Source organism: Biomphalaria glabrata, chromosome 3, assembly GCF_947242115.1.
Source record: "Biomphalaria glabrata chromosome 3, xgBioGlab47.1, whole genome shotgun sequence".
In the NCBI taxonomy this organism is placed as follows: domain Eukaryota; kingdom Metazoa; phylum Mollusca; class Gastropoda; family Planorbidae; genus Biomphalaria; species Biomphalaria glabrata.
Genome location: NC_074713.1, coordinates 55,941,690 through 55,963,602, shown reverse-complemented (window position 1 = coordinate 55,963,602; position 21,913 = coordinate 55,941,690). Strand labels below are relative to the sequence as shown.

At 34.0% G+C, this 21,913-nt stretch overlaps 2 long non-coding RNA genes across 2 annotated transcripts; both read left to right on the top strand.

The window, feature by feature from the left end:
• The first annotated feature begins 3,553 nt into the window (after nt 1-3,553).
• LOC129924975 (uncharacterized) lies at nt 3,554-13,875 on the top strand. Its single transcript, XR_008776833.1, has 3 exons — nt 3,554-3,869; nt 13,585-13,665; nt 13,789-13,875. It is a non-coding gene; the product is annotated as an uncharacterized LOC129924975 (long non-coding RNA).
• Nucleotides 4,083-12,180, top strand: LOC129924974 (uncharacterized). The gene is made up of 2 exons (XR_008776832.1): nt 4,083-6,368; nt 11,689-12,180. It is a non-coding gene; the product is annotated as an uncharacterized LOC129924974 (long non-coding RNA).
• Nucleotides 13,876-21,913: the final 8,038 nt, after the last annotated feature.

Here is a 21,913-nt window from a genome sequence, read left to right as displayed (position 1 = left end):
ATCTAGTATCTTTTTATAGAGCATTCTGATACCTCCACAAAGCTAATGGATTAAATTATTTGTCATAATGTCCAAAAATAGAAACTAATTATTTTATAATGAGAATGTGGGTATGTGTGTTGCCTATCCAGTATCCAAAACTACACATTTTTCAAGAAAAAATCAGCAAATTAAACATATTGAAAAGGTAATAAAAATTAACAAGGATTATGTGAAGGTCTTTCCAAATTTTATTAATATTTGTGGTTAAACAGTAGAGTTCTTTTGATTTGTTTAAATAGATCATTAAGTGTAATACTTCAAGACCTATATCTAGTTCCTAATCTTCAGACAGGTGATCTGTTTTATCCACCATGGTCAAACACATCAACCTTAGATAAACAGTATCCACCCTAGATAAACAGTATCCACCTTAGACAAACAGTATCCATTTCTAAATAAAAAAATACATATAGATAATTTTCTTTACATATTAAAAGAAAAAGAGAAAGATTACCTGAGGTGACCAGACACCATCAATAAAGCAATATTTTTTTGAGATATCAGTTACTGGTTTGGAAACTGCAGATGGATCAGTCACTGTACAAAACTTGGTCAGTAAAATTTGAAAAGTAGACAACTCCATGGTAAACAATAAAATCGCCACCTGAAAACACAAATAAACAATAAGAGGATGTAGACACACACACAAATTATTACAATGTATGATTTTAATTCAATGTGAGCCAAAGGAATAGTTATAACCTTATATAGCCTTAAACACATCAAACATTTGAACTAGTGGCCAATACTGCACCACATTTTAAGGATAAATGTATAAAATATACAGCTATTTTATTTGAATAAATGTGAATATTAAAGTCAATATAAACAAATATGAGACTGTGTGACAAAAGTGTAACTTAAATATTACATACTGTTTGTGTTTTTTTTTGTCTGTGTTCTCATTATAAATTGTAGGGTTCAGATATATATATATTTATCGAAGATGAACTCCATTCTTTTCAGATCAGGAAGCTTTCCATACTATCTTTATTGGGGGCCAGTATTTTGAATGGGCCTCATAATAAAACAAGGCCACATGTTGCAACATTCAGAATAAGTGTTGCCTCATTATGTTGTGCCCTGTTCAAAGGTGAAAAATAATTCATTGACTGTGTCCTGATAAAATGCAACATGCATCCTTAATCCTGATGTTTGAGTGACAACTGTTATATTTTTGGTTTATACTACTCTTTTTTTCTTTTCTATTGTCTTCTGGATATAGTGGAATTTAAGAAAAGAAAAAGTAAAGTACCCCTTTCAGACCTTGTGGTCTATAGGGCAGATGATGTAAAGGGCATCTGTTTCTGTGGCCTATAGTTAACGAGGGTGTCATGTGTCCAACCACCTTTACTTTTCCCTAACTAATGTCAGGTACCCATTAGAGCTGGGTGGATTCAAGAGGTGCCCAAAGATCCCAAAATTAAAAACCCCAGTCTTCAGCAGGATTAAAACCCTGCACCCTGGTTCAGTAGCCAAGTGCTTTACCATGGAATTTAAGACTGCTTAGTTATTCTCCCATTTGGGCAGTGTCAGCTTTTTCTTCTCCTCTATTTGAAAGTGTGCTGGGACCCATTGAAGAACAGTTTTCTTGCTATTATTGTTGAGATTTATAAGAGCTGTCCTGACCTTTTTGATAGAGGAGGCATCAGATTTTTTTAAACATTAGAAAGAAATGTTTATTCATTAGAAAGTGTGCATGAGAGATCGCCAGTGGCAATTAAATTTTCTAATCTTTCTCAATTGAGCCATTTATTGAATAAGACAGCTCCTCTGTTACTGGTGGATTCTTAAGATGATTCATCTGTATAATTGACCCACTAGTTATTGGTTTATTAGATTTGTAGAAAAATATTCACCATTTTCTTGAGATCTTTCTGATTGTGATAAGATTTTTTGGTTATGTTTTCAATACTGTCTCTTACAGCAGAAAGAGAGCTTAGGTCCCAGGGAAGAGAGTCATTGCACTGTTTAACTGATTCTTAAATTATATTTTATAAGTGGTGTTTCTTTGAGATTCTTGTATGAAATGAGGTCTTTTCAGTTAGTTTTGAGTGCCAGACTTGTGGGTTTAAGTTTTGAGTGGGTAGCTCTCTTAGGTTTTCATTTTAGTAAACTGAGTAAGGATTATTATTTCTTTTATTTTGTCCAGAGAAACCAGGGAAAAAATGATCTCTTCCATTGCTTTGAAGGTTGTTGTTTTCATTGTTTGGAGTTTAGTTTTTGTTTTACTTTTTTACTTTGTCTATTTTCTTTAGAATTGACTGCTGAATCATATGATGTAGCACTGTGTTCTAGAGTGATGTAGCTGGTACATTTCTTTTTCAAAATGTAATTTGCTTATGGAAGCTCACAGCCTGCTAGGTGGTTGGTGTTAGCCTTCCCTGGTTGTCCAAGAAGTCTACATCTGAGTTGCCAGTTACACTGATGTGATTTGGTATCCACTGCATCTAGTGTGTTGTAGTTGGTACATTTCTATTTCAAAATGTTGTGACTTGGTATCCACTGCATCTAGCATGATGTAGCTGGTACATTTCTATTTCAAAATGTTGTGACTTGGTATTCACTGCATCTAGCGTGATGTAGGTGGTACATTTCTATTTCAAAATGTTGTGACTTGGTATCCACTGCATCTACCGTGATGTAGCTGGTACTTTTCTATTTCAAATGTTGTGACTTGGTATCCACTGCATCTAGCATGATGTAGCTGGTACATTTCTATTTCAAATGTTGTCACTTGGTATCCATTGCATCTAGCATGATGTAGCTGGTACATTTCTATTTCAAAATGTTGTGATTTGCTCCCAATTAATATTTCCATTTTATATCTTTTTCAATTTCACTTTTTTTTTAGTTGACTTTAAAGACTGTCATTTTAATCATACTGCCATGTAAGATCTTTAAATTTGTTGAACCATGGATTGGGCAATCATAAATCTATAAAGTTAGTATGAGTGAAAGCATAAATGAGTTTGAATATAACTATATCAAACAGATTAAAAAAGTAAAAGTTCTCCTTTCAGACCTTGTGGTCTATAGGGCAGATGATGTTAAGGTCATCTGTATCTGTGGCCTATGATATTCAAGGTTGTCATGTGGCCAGCACAACGACCAATCACCTTTACTTTTCCCCAACCAATGTCAGGTACCCATTAGAGCTGGGTGGACTCAGAGGTGCCCAAACATCCAGAAATTAGAAATCCCAGTTTTCACCAGGATTCATAGCTGGGACCCCCAGCATGGAAGCCAAGAGCTTTACCACTCAGCCACCACGCCTCCATCAAATTGATTAGGCTAAAAGTAGTCCTACAAGTTCTTTGAGTGAAAAGAACACAAGAAAACAGTGTTTAATGAATAAAAAAATGGAAGAAGAAACTTTTTTTTACCCACTAAAGTAAATCAAAGTAAAGTTCCCCTTTCAGACCTTACAATCTATGGGGCTGAGGATGTAAAGGTAATCTGTTTCTGTGGCCCATGGTTAATGAGGTTTTCAGCACAACAACCACCCGCCTTTACCTTCCCCATCACATCAGGTACCTTTAGGTTGGTAGACATAGTCATGTGATCAGGGCACACATATTGTTGGTAAAAATCTGGTTTCTATGCACAGTCAACACACGCTTTTAGGCACTTACCATGGATAAGTCGAGCAAAGAAAGATATAGTCAGGAAATTACAGAAATAAATAATATTGATCCTTACACTTTGAAAGCAAGCCATCATAATAAAGAAAATGATTTGCTGCCCTCCTTGTGTTATCCAGATTTCTTCACTTATAATCTTGTTCTACTGAAAGTGCCTACACAATCACAAAGGATGAATTCAAGGTATTCCGAATCAATTTTATTGTTAGACCTAGATTAGATCTAGATCTACTAATCTAGACTAGATTCTAGATCTATATTCTAGCTATTTAAGTTAGCATATCTAGACATATATACAACATTCATATAGATTGTGATAGAGATCTACTCTTTACTCAAGCCTTCAAGGTCTAGTATTCTAGATCTAGATCTATGGCTATATAGATCTATTATATATTGTTAGACACCTTATTTATATAGGTTAGTTATTTTAGTTATTTAGCGACGCACCATAGTAGACGCATATTGAACGGGACTAGTGACGTTTGGGATATGTTGGGTTAGAGACCGGAAAATCAGTTAGCGATAGAACATTCCAGGGTAACGACGTGTTTAGTGACAGAGACTTCTAATGTGGCCTTTTTATCAGAATAAATACATGTACAATTGTTCATCAGAGTCGACTACATCTCTTCACTTGTTAAAACAGGTGTTGTATGGTTTTTGTCTGACTTGTTGGTCAACTGCACGTAATACACCCGAACAATTACACCCAAACGATTGCAGAGTAATTGGTTGACTTCAAGACAGCCTGAACTAGCAACATCACAGTGGCGACCCCCGACGCCCGAAGCCCGGATGAACTCGAACCTCGAACCGAACATCGAACCGGACCTCGAAGCAGAACGTTTACTCAGGTGAGGGTCGTGCACTCGAAGATATAAGATTTCATCGGAGTACGGCTGAACACAGCATCATCGCAGAGTGACTTTGTTCTAGATCTACATGTTCTTGATCGCACGTTCAACGAGCCGTTAACTCAGGGTGACCTTCGTCAGGACCGTAATCATCGCAACGTCTGGTCTACTTAACCAGTATACTATCAAAGCAAGCCTGATCTTCATATGCTGAATCGACCTACAACCAGAGAAACCGTTCATTCATAACGGGTGAGAGATCGTTAGTGAACCTGTTGGACATATTTTTTCTTCGTCATAGGAGCCACATCGAGTATCAAGTTTTACCTCGTCAGTTTCGAGAAGGACAGTTTGCCCGCTGTCAGAAGTATTGTGAGTACTACAAGTTTGGTAGCTAACTAAATCGAAATCGCTCTGTCGTCTTACCCTTGGAGAGATTCTTGTGGAGCAGTTTGCTCATTGAACCGGTTGCTTGCCACGTTTATAACGGTCACTGTGTTTAACCTTTGGAAGGGTAGTGAAGTAATCTTTATCAGTACTGAATATTGATATATTTAGTATTCGTCGGTCTAGACCATACCTAGACTTGTTAGCAGTGAAGTTGTGGAAACAGCTACATCCACTTAATTTCGTTGAAAACCGTTAATCGTCTAACGGAACGTCGTCGGAGGTGACCTTGGTCTCACCTAGTCTACATTGGACAGTTTGGTCTAGTGAAGCAGAGTACAACAGCAAACTTCGTCGTACTACCAGAGTAGCAGCAGAAGTTGTGAACTATTCTTAGAGAACCGTTATTCGTCAGCCCAGATCAAGTCATCGTCAAGAAAGTCGTTATTCGTCAGCCCAGATCAAGTCATCGTCAAGAAAGCCGTTATTCGTCAGTCCAGATCAAGTCATCGTCAAGAAATTCGTTATTCGTCAGTCGTCCAGATCAAGTTGCCGTCAAGAGACTGTTATTTGTCAGTAGTCATCTACACAAGTCAAGTCATCGCCAGAAGAACCGTTAACCTATTCGTCAGTAACTGTGTACACAAAGTCGTCGGAACTACACATACGGTCATCAACAGTCGTCAAAGAAACTGGAACATTTTGCTGTGGCATATCAGGACATCTGTGGCATTACGTGGGATACTGGTAGCACCGGAGAACAGAGTCAGAACTGGAAGAGAGGCAGTGGAATTTGTTGTGATCTAGCATATTCGGGAGTCCGAACAAAGGGATCTTTCTTATCAAAAGCTAAGTGCCATTTTTCTTATTAGTATATGTTTAGATTGCCCTTAGAAATAGATTTTGTCTAAATTTGGTATGTTAGCCTGAGTAAATTCAGGTGGTGCTGAAGCCTTAAACCCGTTCGGGGTAAAGACATAATTTAGATGAAAAGCTATATTATACGTTTAGAGTTGTAATTTGTTTTTTTTGTGTAAACGTCATATCCGTTGTTGCTTGGTTACTTCGTGACGTCATCATTGTGTGCCATATTGTCATATCCCAACCCATAGCGATAGTCTCATTTTAATTATTTCATTTGTTTATATTATTTTAAATTATTTATTTTTATTAATTTAATTAGATCTGTATTTTTTTTTCACTTAATGATAGAAAGTGCGGGTAGGATTCTTTTACTGTGAATCAGACTAAAATAATTTTAGTTTGAGCGGTTAAAATCAAATATGATTTTGCCATGAGAATAATGCCGAAACTGGCTATGTAGTCAAACACTATCGTCTGGCTAAATTTAGATCTGCAAATTGTTGTACATCTCTTTGGTACAATTAAATCATCTAGACTCTAATTTGAAATATTATTAATTGGAAGATGAATGAAGGTAGTACATTCTAGATATATATATCTTGTTGAAGATATATTTGACACTGTATACACATATTTGTTTCGTATGGTTAAATAGAACCATAATCTACTCTAGATCTAGACTCTCACTTTAGACAGTCTTTGAATTTACTCTAAACACTTCACTGTGACTTCAGTCATACCAGATTTTAAAATTGATCATAGTTATTCATACTAGATCTAAAAGTCATAGTGCTCTTGATAACTATAGATCTAAATAGTATTATTATACATACTATAGTATACTAGATTTAAATTTGTGTGTAATACTGGACCTAATATACAGATTTGAATATTACCATAATAACTCAGACTAGATTTATACATTTACTAAATCTATAGATAGAGACATAACACTTAAAACTTGTATAAAAGTGTGTAAAAACCTAAATATAAAATAAGTTTAAAGTATAGCCATAACCAATATAGGCTAAGTAAAAATATATATAAAATATAAAACACAATGGCTACATCATCATATGTGGACCTTAAGGAGGTTAAGGAAACAGCTATGCAGGATGGAAAGGCCATGGAGTTAAAAGGAAAGGACTTAGCAGCTTATGTACAGCAAGTTGTGAAGGAAGAAACAGAACGTCAAAGACAAGAGATAGAAAGACAAGAAGAACGTCAAAGACAAGAGATAGAGAGACAAGATAGGATCAGAAAGGAAGAATATGAGAAGCAAAAAGAGGACCGAGAACATGAAGCTAAAATGGAGAAGATGAGATTGGATGCAGCACAAGCCAGAGCCCAAACTGAACAAGGAAATAACACAAATAACTCAAATAATTATACCAGTCAAAGAGACAACCCTAATTCACAAACATGGCTAAAGAGAAAAATACAAAGTTTTGATGAACAGAAGGATGACATTGGTGATTTCCTGAAAAGATATGAGGCAAAAATGTCTACATTTAATATGCCTGAAGAAGAATGGTCTGAAATACTGATAGACTTTGTTCATGGTCAAGCTCTAACAATATGCCAAAATCATGACCATCATATTGATGATAGCTATCAGGTTTTAAAAAGAGAGTTATTGAATGCCTATGGTCATAATGCTACAACTTTTAGAAAGAAATACTTTGACAATATACCATCATTAGGAATAGAACCCCAAACTACCATTAATATGGAAAAGGATTTTTTCAATAAGTGGGTAAAATTAGAAAAAGTGACAAACTCTTATGAGGGATTAAAAAATTTTATTTTAGTGGACAACTTTGTAAATAAATGTGATCCTCAATTACAATCTTTTATTAGAGAAAGAAACCCCAAAACTATAGATGAAATAACAGAGATAATGAGAGTATACAAAAATGCCTATCCAAATAAACCATTTTCTGATAGAGATAAGAGCAAAGTAGATTTAATAGGATACACCAAAGAAAATGTTGATAGAAGTAGAAATAGAAACAGATCAAATAGTGGAAATAGAAAATATAGTGAAATAACCTGTTTTAAATGTCAAGGAAAAGGTCATATAGCAGCTAACTGTAGAAGAGGGAATAGTAGGTCTGGAAGTAGAAATAGATACAATGAACAAAATAACAGTAGCTATAGGAGTAGAGATAGGAATGACAGGGGAAATTATAGAAATAGGAGTTACAGTAGGGAATACAAAAATAAAGGTGCAGATAGGGTATATTTCATGGAAGGAAATAGGAACAATTTTGCAGTGTACCCAGGGTTTGTAGATAGAATTCCGGTGGAATTAATTAGGGATTCAGGTTGTAACACTTTGGCAGTAAAAACTAAATTTGTCATACCTCATTGGTATAAAGGGTCTACTAAGAAAGTAGAATTAGCAGATGGCACTGTAAGGGAATTTAAAGCTATAAGGGTGTACATTGAAACTCCATTTTTCACTGGTTATTGTGATGGCATTGCAATACCAGAAATGAGATATGATATGTTAGTAGGAAACATAAAAGGAGTTAAAGAATGTTCAAGAAAAGAATTAGAAGACTGGCAAAACAAATACAAAAACATAAGACAAAATCATGGAAACATAGAAACACAAAATATAACAAGTATGGTAATAACAAGATCAATGGATAAACAAGATGAGAAACAGGAAAATACAATAAATGTAATAAGTAAGGATGAAGAAAAAGAAACCAGTAATGTAATACAAATAGAAAATACAGATGTTAAGGAAAGAGAGATAGAAAATGAAACACAAAATAGTCTTGAAACACAAATATCTCAAAGTGAAAAAGAAACAACACCCACATTTGCATTAGAACAAATGAATGACAATATTATTGGGAAAATTTATTCAAGAATATCAGATAAAAACAATAATAATCCAATGGAGAAATTTTGTATAGAGAATAAAATATTATTTAGACAAACAAGTAATGATAACAAGAAAATAAAACAACTTGTCTTACCACAGAAATATTGGAAAGATGTTTTAATCATGACACATGATAATAATTTAGCAGCACATAGGGGAGTAAAGAAATGTTATAGGAATTTGTCAAAACAAGTATTTTGGCCCAAAATGAAAGCAACAATCAATAAATACATAAACTCATGTGACATATGTCAAAAGAGATCTAACAAAAGTCTAGTGAATAAAGCACCTATTCAAGAAATGGATGAACCTACAGCACCATTTCAGAAAGTATCTATTGATTTAATAGGTCCTTTAATTCAAACTGAAAATAATAACAAATACATTCTAACAGTAATAGACATGTTTAGTAGATATCCAGAGGCAATCCCATTATCAAATATAAGTGCAGAGAATATCATTAATGCTATAACTCAAAAAGTAATTACAAGACATGGTATACCTAAAATTATATTGAGTGATCAGGGATCTCAGTTTAAGTCAGAACAATTTAAGAAATGGACTAAACAATACAATATACAACACATATACTCTTCGGTTTATCACCCGGAGAGTAATGGTTTATGTGAACGATATGGTGGTTCATTAAAAAGATCACTAACAAAGATAATTCAGAATAATCAAAACAAGTGGGATCATTACATTAACTATGTACTATTTGCTCATAGAAACAACATCCATGAAGCAACACAATTTTCACCATATGAAATAATACATGGAAGAAAACCCAGAGATGAATTAGATGTTTTTAAAGAAAATATAATAGACAATGAGAATAAATTAAATAATGACAGTGAAACAACAATCACAACAGAATTGAAAGAAATATGGACTCAAGCATATAACAACAACAAGAAGTACAAACAAAGTGCTCATGAGAATCTAAATAAGAAAAGACAATTGAAAACACTAGAAGTAGGAAACAATGTATTAATATTGATAAATGACCTGAAAAATAAAATTGGTAAACAATGGAAAGGTCCATTTAAGGTGATAAAACAAAGTAGTGATGTGAATTATCAAATTGAAATAAATGGGAAAATTAAAACATATCACATAAATAATTTGAAACTGTATCATGATAGAGAAGATGAGTTAATACAAAACATTCAGGAGGAAATAGAAAATACATTTTCAGAAAGAGAAGAATGCTTGATGATAATAACAAATGAAAATCATAATGAAAATGATATTAAGGAAATACCTGTAATAGAAACAAAAGAGAATCAAACTTGGCAAAAGATTAATCTTAATAATTTAACTAAGGAAAAGTCAAAAGATATAACTAAAATAATACAGGAATACAAAGAAATTTTTTCCAGTATACCAGGAAAAACTAATATTATTAAACATGACATTAAAGTAACAGATCCAAAACCTATCAAGCTTAAGCCATATAGAATACCGCTACATTTACAAGACAAAGTAAAGAAAGAAATAGACAATTTACTAGAATCAGGTATAATTGAGCCATCAACATCTCCTTATGCTTCACCAATTGTGATAGCCAAAAAGAAGAATGGAGATATAAGGTTATGTATTGATTATAGGAAACTTAACAACATCACAGAATTTGACCCATATCCAATGCCAAATATAGAGGATATTTTACATAAATTAAATGGAGCAAAATTTTTTACTAAATTGGATTTAACTAAAGGTTATTGGCAAATACCTTTAACAGAAAATGCAAAACCTTACACAGCATTTGTAACACCATATGGTATTTTTCAATGGAATTATATGAGTTTTGGATTAGTAAATGCACCTGCCACATTTAATAGAATGATGAACATGATAATTGGAAACAAAGAAAATGTTATTTGCTATTTGGATGACATATGTATTTTTAATAATAGTTGGGAGGAACATTTGGTAGATGTAAAAGAAGTGTTCAAAATAATAAAAGAAAGTGGACTTACAATTCAAGCAGAAAAAGTAGAAATAGGATTGGAGGAAATAATTTTCTTAGGACATAAAGTAAATAACAACATGATTAGCCCTATTGAAGATAACATAAAGAAAGTACTTAATATTGAAATACCTACAACAAAAAGACAAATTAAAAGCATATTGGGAATAGTAAATTATTACAGAAAGTTTATAAAGAACTTAGCAGAAATAGTGAATCCATTAAATGACTTACTTAAAAAAGGAAAACCTCAAAAAGTAGTTTGCAATGAGGAATGTGTGAAAGCTATTGACAGAATTAAAGATGTTTTTAGTCATGAACTAATATTAAGACTACCTGATAAAGACAAAATATTTTATGTCACAACTGATGCATCTGGTAATGCTATTGGTGGTTGTTTAATGCAGAACTATGATAACTTACATCCTATATTATATGTAAGCAGAAAATTGTCAGAGGCAGAGAAAAAATATAGTGTCATTGAAAGAGAAGCCTTAGCTGTAATATGGGTAATTACTAAGCTAGAGAGCTATTTAATAGGAAGGAAATTCATATTATTAACTGATCATAAACCTATTCAGTATATACAGCAAAAGAGCATGAAAAACAGTCGTGTTTATAGATGGTTCTTAGCACTACAGGAGTATAAATTTGAAGTGAAAGCTATTAGTGGATCTGTGAATATTGTAGCTGATCTATTGTCTAGAATGACATTGAAATGAAATAATTTTGTAAATAAACTATGATTATATTGAGTATGTAATATATATTAATATATTGACACCATTTATATGTTATGAAAAAGGGAGATAAGTAAATTTGATGTTAAGCATTTAAAAGTAAGTATGGATATTTTTTTTTGTGTGAATCATTTCATATATCATTGACGAAAGTTAGTTCTATGGAAAAGGGTGAGTATAAAAGAAAAATGGACAAAAGCGTATAAAAGGGTGGTAAGAAAAAAGGTATTGAATGTGTAAATAAAGTCTATAATTGTTTTTTTGAAATATTGTATTTTATCAGATTACTGCCAGAGAAGAACACTTGTGACGTGTGACGTGCCCATAAGATGCCACATTTTCTTTTATGATGAACTGTGTACTAATGAAGATGATTTTGGAATGTTATGAACTGTTATGAACATTGACATGAATATGAGGAACTGTCAAGATGAAGATGTCAAGATGAAGAGATCAAGATTTTATGTTTGTGGTCTTCCCCTTAAATTGAAAATGCCCTTGTAAGACTTGACAGTAGTGGAAAAATATTGACATATTTTTTTTTCAAGGGGGGGAGGAATCTGTTAGACACCTTATTTATATAGGTTAGTTATTTTAGTTATTTAGCGACGCACCATAGTAGACGCATATTGAACGGGACTAGTGACGTTTGGGATATGTTGGGTTAGAGACCGGAAAATCAGTTAGCGATAGAACATTCCAGGGTAACGACGTGTTTAGTGACAGAGACTTCTACTGTGGCCTTTTTATCAGAATAAATACATGTACAATTGTTCATCAGAGTCGACTACATCTCTTCACTTGTTAAAACAGGTGTTGTATGGTTTTTGTCTGACTTGTTGGTCAACTGCACGTAATACACCCGAACAATTACACCCAAACGATTGCAGAGTAATTGGTTGACTTCAAGACAGCCTGAACTAGCAACATCACAATATCTATTATATATTATATACAAAATCTGGATGATGTTTGTAAAAATGTTTGTAAAATGTTTTACATGTTTTGGATGTTCCTTCAGAGTTGAAGATAGTTTACTTCCTAGTCCAAACCTCCCGCAGGACAACGGGGGATGGGAGCGGGCAGGATTTGAACCCTCGACCATCGATAAATCCGAACGTCCAACAGTCCAGCGCACAAACCACACGACCAGGCAGCCATCCTGTCTCAGATTAGAGTGTGACTAGATCTAGAGTCTAGCCTACATAATACTTAGGCTTAGTAGGTCATTCTAGATCTCATCTAGACTCTATAGAATAGATCTAGATAACATCTAAAATCTACATATCTCTGTTGCTGCATATTTTAAGCATATGAGACTTAATCTTTATCTAATAGATATAGCTAGATCTAGTCTTCACTTCTAGGTCACTTGATAAGATAAATAAATTTAGCTTTTATATAGCACTACTTTCATGCTTATAGCATGCTCAGAGCGCTATGGTCCAATCAATCTCATTGGTGGACCGGAGAGGAGGGGTATCTGGAAGGTTTTCAGTGCTGCCTTTAGGTGCTCATTAAACACATCTCTGCACAAGTCGAATGTCGAACCACAAGCCCCCTCCATAAGTAGCCGCAAGTAATCTTGAGAGACCACCAAGATAGATCTATAATATTATATATATATATATATATATATTACGTATTAGTATTATAATTTATTAGATTAGAGATGTTAGAGATAACTTATAAATATATATATGAACTATGGTTACAGATAATAGTTACTTATTATTAGATACTAGTATTATCTAGATCAGATCTAACTTCTAAACCAAAGAAAACTTTACTATCCAGTTTAGATCTAAGTCTAGGGCTGAAGACTTTTTAAAGTTTATTTTAGGACTAGGCTCATCAAGACTAGTAACTTGTTGATAAATCTAATGGTCCTAGATCTGTGTTTCTTTTACAACTTTCAAATGCTCTTTAAGATTTGAAGCTAATTACACCTTAGCCCAAACCTTTTGGCTGTTGCGGCTGAAGCACTTCACTAGTCTCAATTGAATTTTCGGTGTAGACTTGGGTTTTTAATTTCTATATTTTTAGGACGCTTCGAAGTCCAACCAATGTCTTGATATGAACAGGTATTTTTTATTATTTTTTTTCTTTTCATTATACAAGAGCTCTACATCTATTACTAAAATGTTATTGCTATTTTTACTTTTGAAAATGTCTACAGGCTTACAAGAGTTTAGCAGCTTACAACCAGTTCCTAGATGGTTGGGTTCAAGATATTATGGCTTTTAAACCACTAGCAAAGGTAAGTAATAAATATTGTTATATTATACTAAATATCTTGATATTCATTGTATTTACATGTATATGAGACCAATGTCTTGATATGAACAGGTATTTTTAATTATTTTTTTTTTCTTTTCATTAGGTTCTTCACTCTCAGTGGTTAGCAGAATAGGTACTGCAGCCCTGGATAAGTCGAGATGGTATTATTCTATCAGCCCACTGTTCTTGTACAGTTGGACTTGGAGAGTCCTGCACTCATGTGGCAGCCACTTTATTTATGCTGGAAGCCAACACTAGACTAAAAGAGAGTAAGACACTTACAGGCTTGTTATCTTACTGGATAAATCCATCAGAGCTTAAAAAAGTTTTGCCAACTAAGGTTTCTGAGATTGACTTCACCTCATCAAAAACAAAAAGTTAAATTTGATTCTCTTGTGAACAACATCACTTTCTAAAAATAAAAATGTAAAGGCTATTAAATCCAAAGAAACTATAAAGCTTAGTATAAATGTTTTTAATTCATTTATTGAAAGTAATGAGACAACACCTTGAGTTGTTGTTCCAATCAGATATTTTACTATGTTGTGCTTATAGGATGGCTGCCTGGTCGTGCGGTTTGCGCGCTGGACTGTCGTTCGGATTTATCGACGGTCGAGGGTTAAACCCTACCCGCTCCCATCCCCCGTCGTCCTGCGGGAGGTTTGGACTAGGAAGTAAACTATCTTCAACTCTGAAGGAACATCCGAAACATGTAAAACATTTTACAAATATTTTTTTACAGGAAGAATAGGTTTGTGCCTGTGCTTTAATGCTGCTAGGTCTTTCAATGAAAATTTCAAAACAGTCATTTATAACTGTCACCTTCCTGCCATAAGTACTAATAATTTCTTTGGGCCTGAGACTCTCCTTATTGGGCCAGAAAATCGAATCGGACATGTTGACATACATAACATCCAAAACAGTATATGAATATCTTAGATGCAGTTGTGGGATGAATTTTGAACATATCAGCTAATACATAGGCAGGTTTACCTAGAATATTTGAAATAATGTGTGTTAAAAAAAAATTTTTTGTACATTCATAATTATAGTAGTTAAATTAAATTTTATATATATATATATATGTAAATGTGAGACAGTGCATTTTTTTTATACTTGTATTATATCCAAGCTATCCAATGAGAAATATTTATATAATTTAATATATAGATATATTTATTCAAATCGAATTGTGGAAATAAAAGAAATGAATTGAAGTATTGTTTGTATATTAATTATTATTATCTTATCTATTAGTATGAAAATTGTAGATCTATTCATTCAAGAGACCCTTAGTGGAACCTGGAGTACCAGGTTCCAATCTCGTTGAAGACTGGTAATTTGAATTTTGAGATACCTCTAAGTCCAACCAGATTTAAATGGTATTTGACATTAGTTGGGGAAAAGTAAGGTGGTTGGTCATTGTGCTGGACAAGACATCCTCGTTAACCTAGTCCACAGAAACAGGTGACCTTTACATCATCTGCCTTATAGATCGTAAGGTCTTTAAAGTTAACTTGTTTATTAAAAAAAACATTTTATTTCTAGATCAATATCTGTTCTATGTAACTGTTTGAATAACAATGGATGCCAAGAACTAGTTGTTTTTCTTTATATAGTATCTTAGTTATTAATTCAAATAAAGATGTCTGCCTGGTCATGCATTTTGCGCAATGGACTGTTCAGACTTACAGATGGTTCTGGGTTTAAACCCTGCCCATTCCCATCCCCTGTGGAAATCATTTCTAAAAAGTTAAATCTAAATCTAATCTAGGTTGAAAGATTCTAGTCAATCTAGCTAGAGCTTGAGAGTCGAGTACTATGTCACATGCTATGTGTGTGGATCTAGTATGTATGTTTAGAGTATACTATTATGTAGAATCTATTTATATCGACTCAAGCTCTATACTAGATCTAGACCAATTACAGACTATTTATAATACTATCACGATCTAGATGCATGTTTATAATCTAGACTTGTATTAATTATTAGATCTAGCTCTAGATTCTAGATACAGTTTTAAGTCTTAGATCTAGACCATGAAGAAACCTTCTAGATACGAATCTTGATTAGATTTCTAACTTACAACTTGTATTTGACCTACATGTTACTTTATTGTTGTTTTTTTAAATTACTATTTAGATCAGTAGATCTACTAAATGTAGCCTGAGAAGATTTACCTATAAATCCTATATGTTAAGATATATAATCTAAATCTGTAGCATTTAGTTTTGACTTTAGCCATAGGAGTAAGTGATACACTATTGTTGGAGCATAGTGATATGAAATCTAGTCTTTATACTAGAATATAGTATAACTAGCATTCCAGACTAAAATAGGTGGACATAGGTTTCACCAGTCACTCTACATACCAATTTACAAAGCTCAACAACAACAGCAAAAAAACTGTTATTCAATGGATACCAGCTCACATACAACTAGCAGGAAATGAGAAGGCTGACACACTCGCCAAGAGTGGGAGAACAAACTCACAAGTAAACTCTGCACTCTATCCAGAAGAAATGAAGAAATTAATTGTAGATAAAATAAATGAGAAATGGACAAGCTCCCATCCAAATCACAAGAAAGATGACGCTTACTATAAGCTATCCCGACAAGACCAACGTCTAATCTTTCGACTCAGGACCGGACACAACAGAATGCGACAACACATGTTCCGGAAGCTCAAAATAGGAACCAGTGAAATCTGCCCATGTGGAGTATCACCAAAAAATGCCGACCACGTCCTCCAAAACTGCTCTCTCTACCAAGAGGCCCGTATAAGACATTGGCCCCAAATCACCCCAATAGAAAGAAAACTATATGGAGAGCTCTCTGATTTGGTAGTCATATGAACACTCCAACATAACAATGAGAACGATGAAGAAGAAGAAGACCAGTCACATGAGGAAGCACTAAACCTCAGTATAAAGCCCTCAGCCATGATGGACAAACTATTTATTGTATCATCTAGTTAATATAGATCTATCTACTTTATCTTATTATAATTAAATCCACTAAATTGTACTGTAAAATGTTTTACATTTTGGAAGTTCCTTCCTAGTCCAAACCTTCCCAGGACAACAGCCAAGTCTTTTCGAAGTAATCTCTTTTTGAAGTAATCTCTTCATTCCTAGAGCCTTGCCAAGTTCTAGGCCTAGGTTGTCTAGGAATGCTAAAAAATCTCATTCCTTTCTTGTTTATTGACGTATATGAGTTTTTTTTTAGCACCCTTTTATGCAGCAGTAGCTAGGCATTTTGTTTAAATTAATGCACTAAAAAGGTCAAAGTAGAGATTGTGTTTTGGAAACTTAAACCCAATTGTATTAGATCTAGATTTACTATAGTCAGTATAGCCAGAGTAAACTTACAAACAAAATGGCGGATCAGCTTAGTACGCAGAAACTGTCGCATCATATGTCTACCAACCCAAAGGGTGGAATGACCTAAAGATCTGAAATCCAAAATCCCAGCCTTTACTAGGATTCGAACCGGAGACCTTTTAAAACATTATCATTAATCATGGCTAGATTTGAAAGAAAAATTATTTTGTTAATTATTTACCTCCATATAACCATATTCATGAATTATTTATAATCTGGATTAATAGGGCTGGCTCAGTCCTTTTGCTATTACTATTAGTAGTATTAGTATTAGCAAGGGTCTTACCAGCATTCTGAGCATTGCACAGTCTGTCTCCATACTCATTATCATACTGTCTGATCTTAGACAGTTTTCTCACATACTATCACTGAGTATCAGTATATTTATATTGAGTATAAATAATAATGTCTGTAGTCTAGTGTAATCTGATTGAAGTTTGAAGGCATCACTGTAAGTTAGACGTAAGTCTAGTCTAGAATTCAATTAAAAAACCTATTCTTAGAATATTATAGGTAGTCCACAACATCAGTGGCCACAACCGTGGCCCAGTAATTTGGGTAAAACTTCCCATCGAATACCCCTAGTTATTAGACTGTCATGGTGGATCTTAGTTTACTAACTAGACCTAGACTGCTAGACTAATCAGTGATCTTTTTGAAAAGAGACGATAAAAGAATTATTTGGAAAGGGATCAATCATGTAAAGAAAATCGTTGAGAGGTGTAATTGTTTATAATTTAATTTTTCGCGTCAACGACAGCTGATTTTATTTATTTATTTTTATTTGTACGTATTAAATACTAAAATAAGATATATAAATTAAATTATATGCGCTGTCTAGGTATAATTAGGATTAAGTTCTCATTAAATAACAATTTTATTAGAAGAAGAAAAGAAAAACTTTATGCTACTTATAAAAAGGACTTGAATAAAACGAAAAATTAAGTTATGGCGTTATGTCGACTAGATTTAAATCATATATCATATAGTTTGTCCATCGTTGTTCCATGATGACCACTTTTGTCATCCAGGGGGCTGGGGGCGTTGCACTGGGGTTTTGTGCTTCCTCGTGTGGCTGTTGAAACCTATGTTAGCCCGGAATATTCAGCTGCACACTGGGCAGGTTATTCCAGATGGACTTAATTTTTTTTTAGTGGAGTAAAGTAGTGTCATTAGAGAATGAAATGGGTTGCCTGAATAAGCAAGAAAACCAACGAATTAGCAGAGTTTAAGTCACTTATTAACACGTATGACTAGAATAGCACATTAAACACGTTGGACGTAGATCTTCTTCTTTGTTCTCATTGTTATGTTGGAGTGTTCAGATGAGTAGACCAATACATGAGATGAACTGCGCAGTGGTTTCCAAATCAGGGAGCTCTCCATATAGTTTCCTTTCTATTGGGGTGATTTGGGGCCAATGACTTATACGGGCCTCTTAGTAAAGAGAGCAGTTTTGGAGTACGTGGTCGGCATTTTCTGGTGATACTCCACATGGGCAGATTTCACTGGTTCCAATTTTGAGCTTCCAGACGTAGATCTAATTATCTTCTCTTTTGAAGTAACCTCTCTTTTATAGAATAATATAAGACAAACGTTAATTTATTTATTTTGTCATTTTTGTCATCATTCGTTTTATAAAAAATAAACGGGAGTTAAAATTATTTATAGTTTTTTGAAAGTCAATTGCAACAATAACAATAGCTATGCACATTTCATAAGATCTCATAGATCTAATTTTACGTATTTAGAAGTAATATCAATATATTGACACCTTTTCAGACCTTGCGATTTATGGGATATAAATGATCTAAAAGTAATCTGCTTCTATGGCTGATAGCTAATTAACGAGGATGTCATGTGGCCAGCACAACAACCAACTTTACCCATCTACTTCGGGTTTTACTTATCTTATATAATGCAGACCTTACTTCAAAAAAAAAAGAGATGATTACGTCCTACGCGTCATGCATTTAGTCATGATTGTTAACCAATGACTTAAATTCTACCAAGTCACTGGTTTTCCTGGCTGGCTCAGGCAACCCATTCCATGCTCTAATAGAACTAGGGAAGAATGAAAATTTGAAACCTAAGAATAGATGTAATTAAGTCTTTTTTTTATAAAGGGTTGAATCATATATATTTTTCAAAAAACGAGATTCAATCGCTTATTTTTGCCCGTGAAGCGTGCTACGAAACATCCCAAGTATATGCACATTACTGCTTATTGTCGAATGGCTACAATTGGCAGCGCATATGAACGCAACACATTCTCAAGGATGACAAAAATACAAGAGAAATTAAGGGGGATACTAGAGGTTGATCACAGAAAGCCCTAGGGAAGATGATCCAGTTAGTAACTAGAGCCAGCTAAAAACGTTACCATGTGACGTGTCAGCCTAACCCAATAGAGACTGGTGTGAGGAGAACAAGGAAGAAATTCAAGAACTGCTAAAGAAAAAGCACAACTGCTATTGTTCTGTTCTTGTAAACAATAATGACAATGCAGCCAGATCTCTCTATAAAGCTTCTTGTAACACTCCGCAGTCAAAGGTCCGGGCATAGAAGTAAATGGTGGCTTAAAGTTGAACTATCCGGGTTTATGCTAACACTGGTGACACACGCTCTTTCCACGAGTCGCTTCTATGTGCCTATAGCTCTCATCTTACCAGACTGTAACCATACTAAGTTGATGCTAAAATCTTCCGATGATTCCACTCTTTTAACTAGCAAGACGGATACACAAAATTGCTGGACAGAACACTATGGCTTGCTATTTGGTGACAAATGGTTTGTATCGGAGGGATCCGTGGTAAATATTCCAAAAAAAAAAAGCTATAGGAGAGGAGCTCGATGATTCGCCATTTGAGAAACTTGAAACTGCAATTCTCATATACAAATGGAGTGACAAGTCTAACTGCTCCAACTATAGAGGCATCACACTTCAATCAGTAGCATGAAAGCTCTTTGCATGAGTTTTGCTTGACCGACTAACCCATTTTTTTTAGTGGAGAACCAATGTGACTTTAGAGCCGGTATTTTTGGATATTTCTTTTGCGACAGTTACAAGAAAATGCAGAGAGCGGAACTTAAATATATATGCTGCCTTTGTGGATCTCACCAAGGCTTTCGACACGGTTAGTTGCGATGGCTTATAATCTTCTGCTGTAATAGCAAATGGTGATTTTGACGATAAACTAAACAATAACCAGAGGCGTAGCTAGGGTGGGGCCACATGTCGGTGGCCCCTAAATGAGTGGGTTTGTTTTTTTACACTAAATATATTAAATATTACTCAAAATGCAGGGGCCACCAAAGAAGTAACTCCAGGGCCCCCAAAGAACGGCAGATTCCTAGCTACGCCACTGACACTAACAATGAATTCACTGTTGCTAACAAAAGAATAAGAAAAGAAACTGAGGCAAAATTGAGCCTTGAGATTTGTAAAATGTTTGTTTGTTAAATGTTTGTTTTTAAATTGTTTGTTTCTAAAATGTTTGTTTCTAAAATGTTTGTTTCTAAAAATGTTTGTAAAATGTTTGTTTGTAAAATGCTTGTTTGTAAAATGCTTGTTTGTAAAATGTCTGTAAAATGTTTGTTTGTAAAATGTTTGTTTGTAATATGTTTGTTTGTAAAATGTTTGTTTGTAAAATGACTGTAAAATGTTTATTTGTAAAATGTTTGTTTCTAAATTGTCTGTAAAATGTTTGTAAAATGTTTGTTTGTAAATTGTTTTACTTGTTTGGATGTTGAAGATGATTTACTTCCTAGTCCAAACATCCCTCAGGGCGACGGGGGATGGCAGCGGGCAGGGTTTGAACCGAGGAACATCGAGACGACCGAACGCACATACCGCACCACCAGGCAACCCTCCTTGTAACCATTTATAACAAACGAATATTCACACTTGAGTAGAGTTACCCTACTAACAAAGTTACTAAATTCAGACAATTCAGGAGAACATCTATGACATGAGCTAAGAATACAGAGAAACACAAAACCCAGAAACAAAGACACAGACACATTTCTTATTTCATATGCTAGGACAAATTCGTACAAGTGCTCCTTCATTTCGGTGCTTTTAGTGCATGTATTGGGTTGTCTAAATCAGCTAGGAAAACCAACAACTTAAAGGAATTTTAGTCTTTGATTAACATACTTGGCTATTTAGGCGTAATTATATATCTTAATGAAGTAACGTCAGTAATTTATAAGATAAGTAAAAAGAATTGAGTTATAATTTTAACAATAGCTCAATGCGTGACAGTTGATCTTCGTATCAAATCTCCTTTAATACACTATTCAGTTGCCATTTTTACAAAGCGTATATTAACTTACTTTGTCTGTCCATCTGTCTGTCTGGTAAAAAGTTTGTGCCCCTTGTTTCTCCAGCATCCATTCTCGGAACAAGTTGAAACTTTGCACGATTATTCTTTGACAAAGACAAGACACGAATCAGCTAAAAAAACAAACAACATAATCCGATTAGTCTATTAATTACTTGTAAATAATTATTTTGTTTGAAACTAACAAGATAAATTAATTCCATCAGTAGTCACAGATACGACTAAATATGCAGAATTTCGTCCCCTTAGGTTATTGAACATGTTATTTCTACCTCGCCCGTTCTCGAATTAAGTTGAAAATTGAAACCATTATTTATTGTAGCTAATAAAAAACAAATCAAAAACAAAATTAAACAATTAGTCATTTGAATATAGGTAATTAATTATTTTGTTTGATATCGCATAAGAAAAATAATTTTTACATTAACGAGAGATATGCTTGCAAGTGTGGAATTCTTTCCCTTAGATAAGGTTTGTATTTCATGATTGGATTTAAAA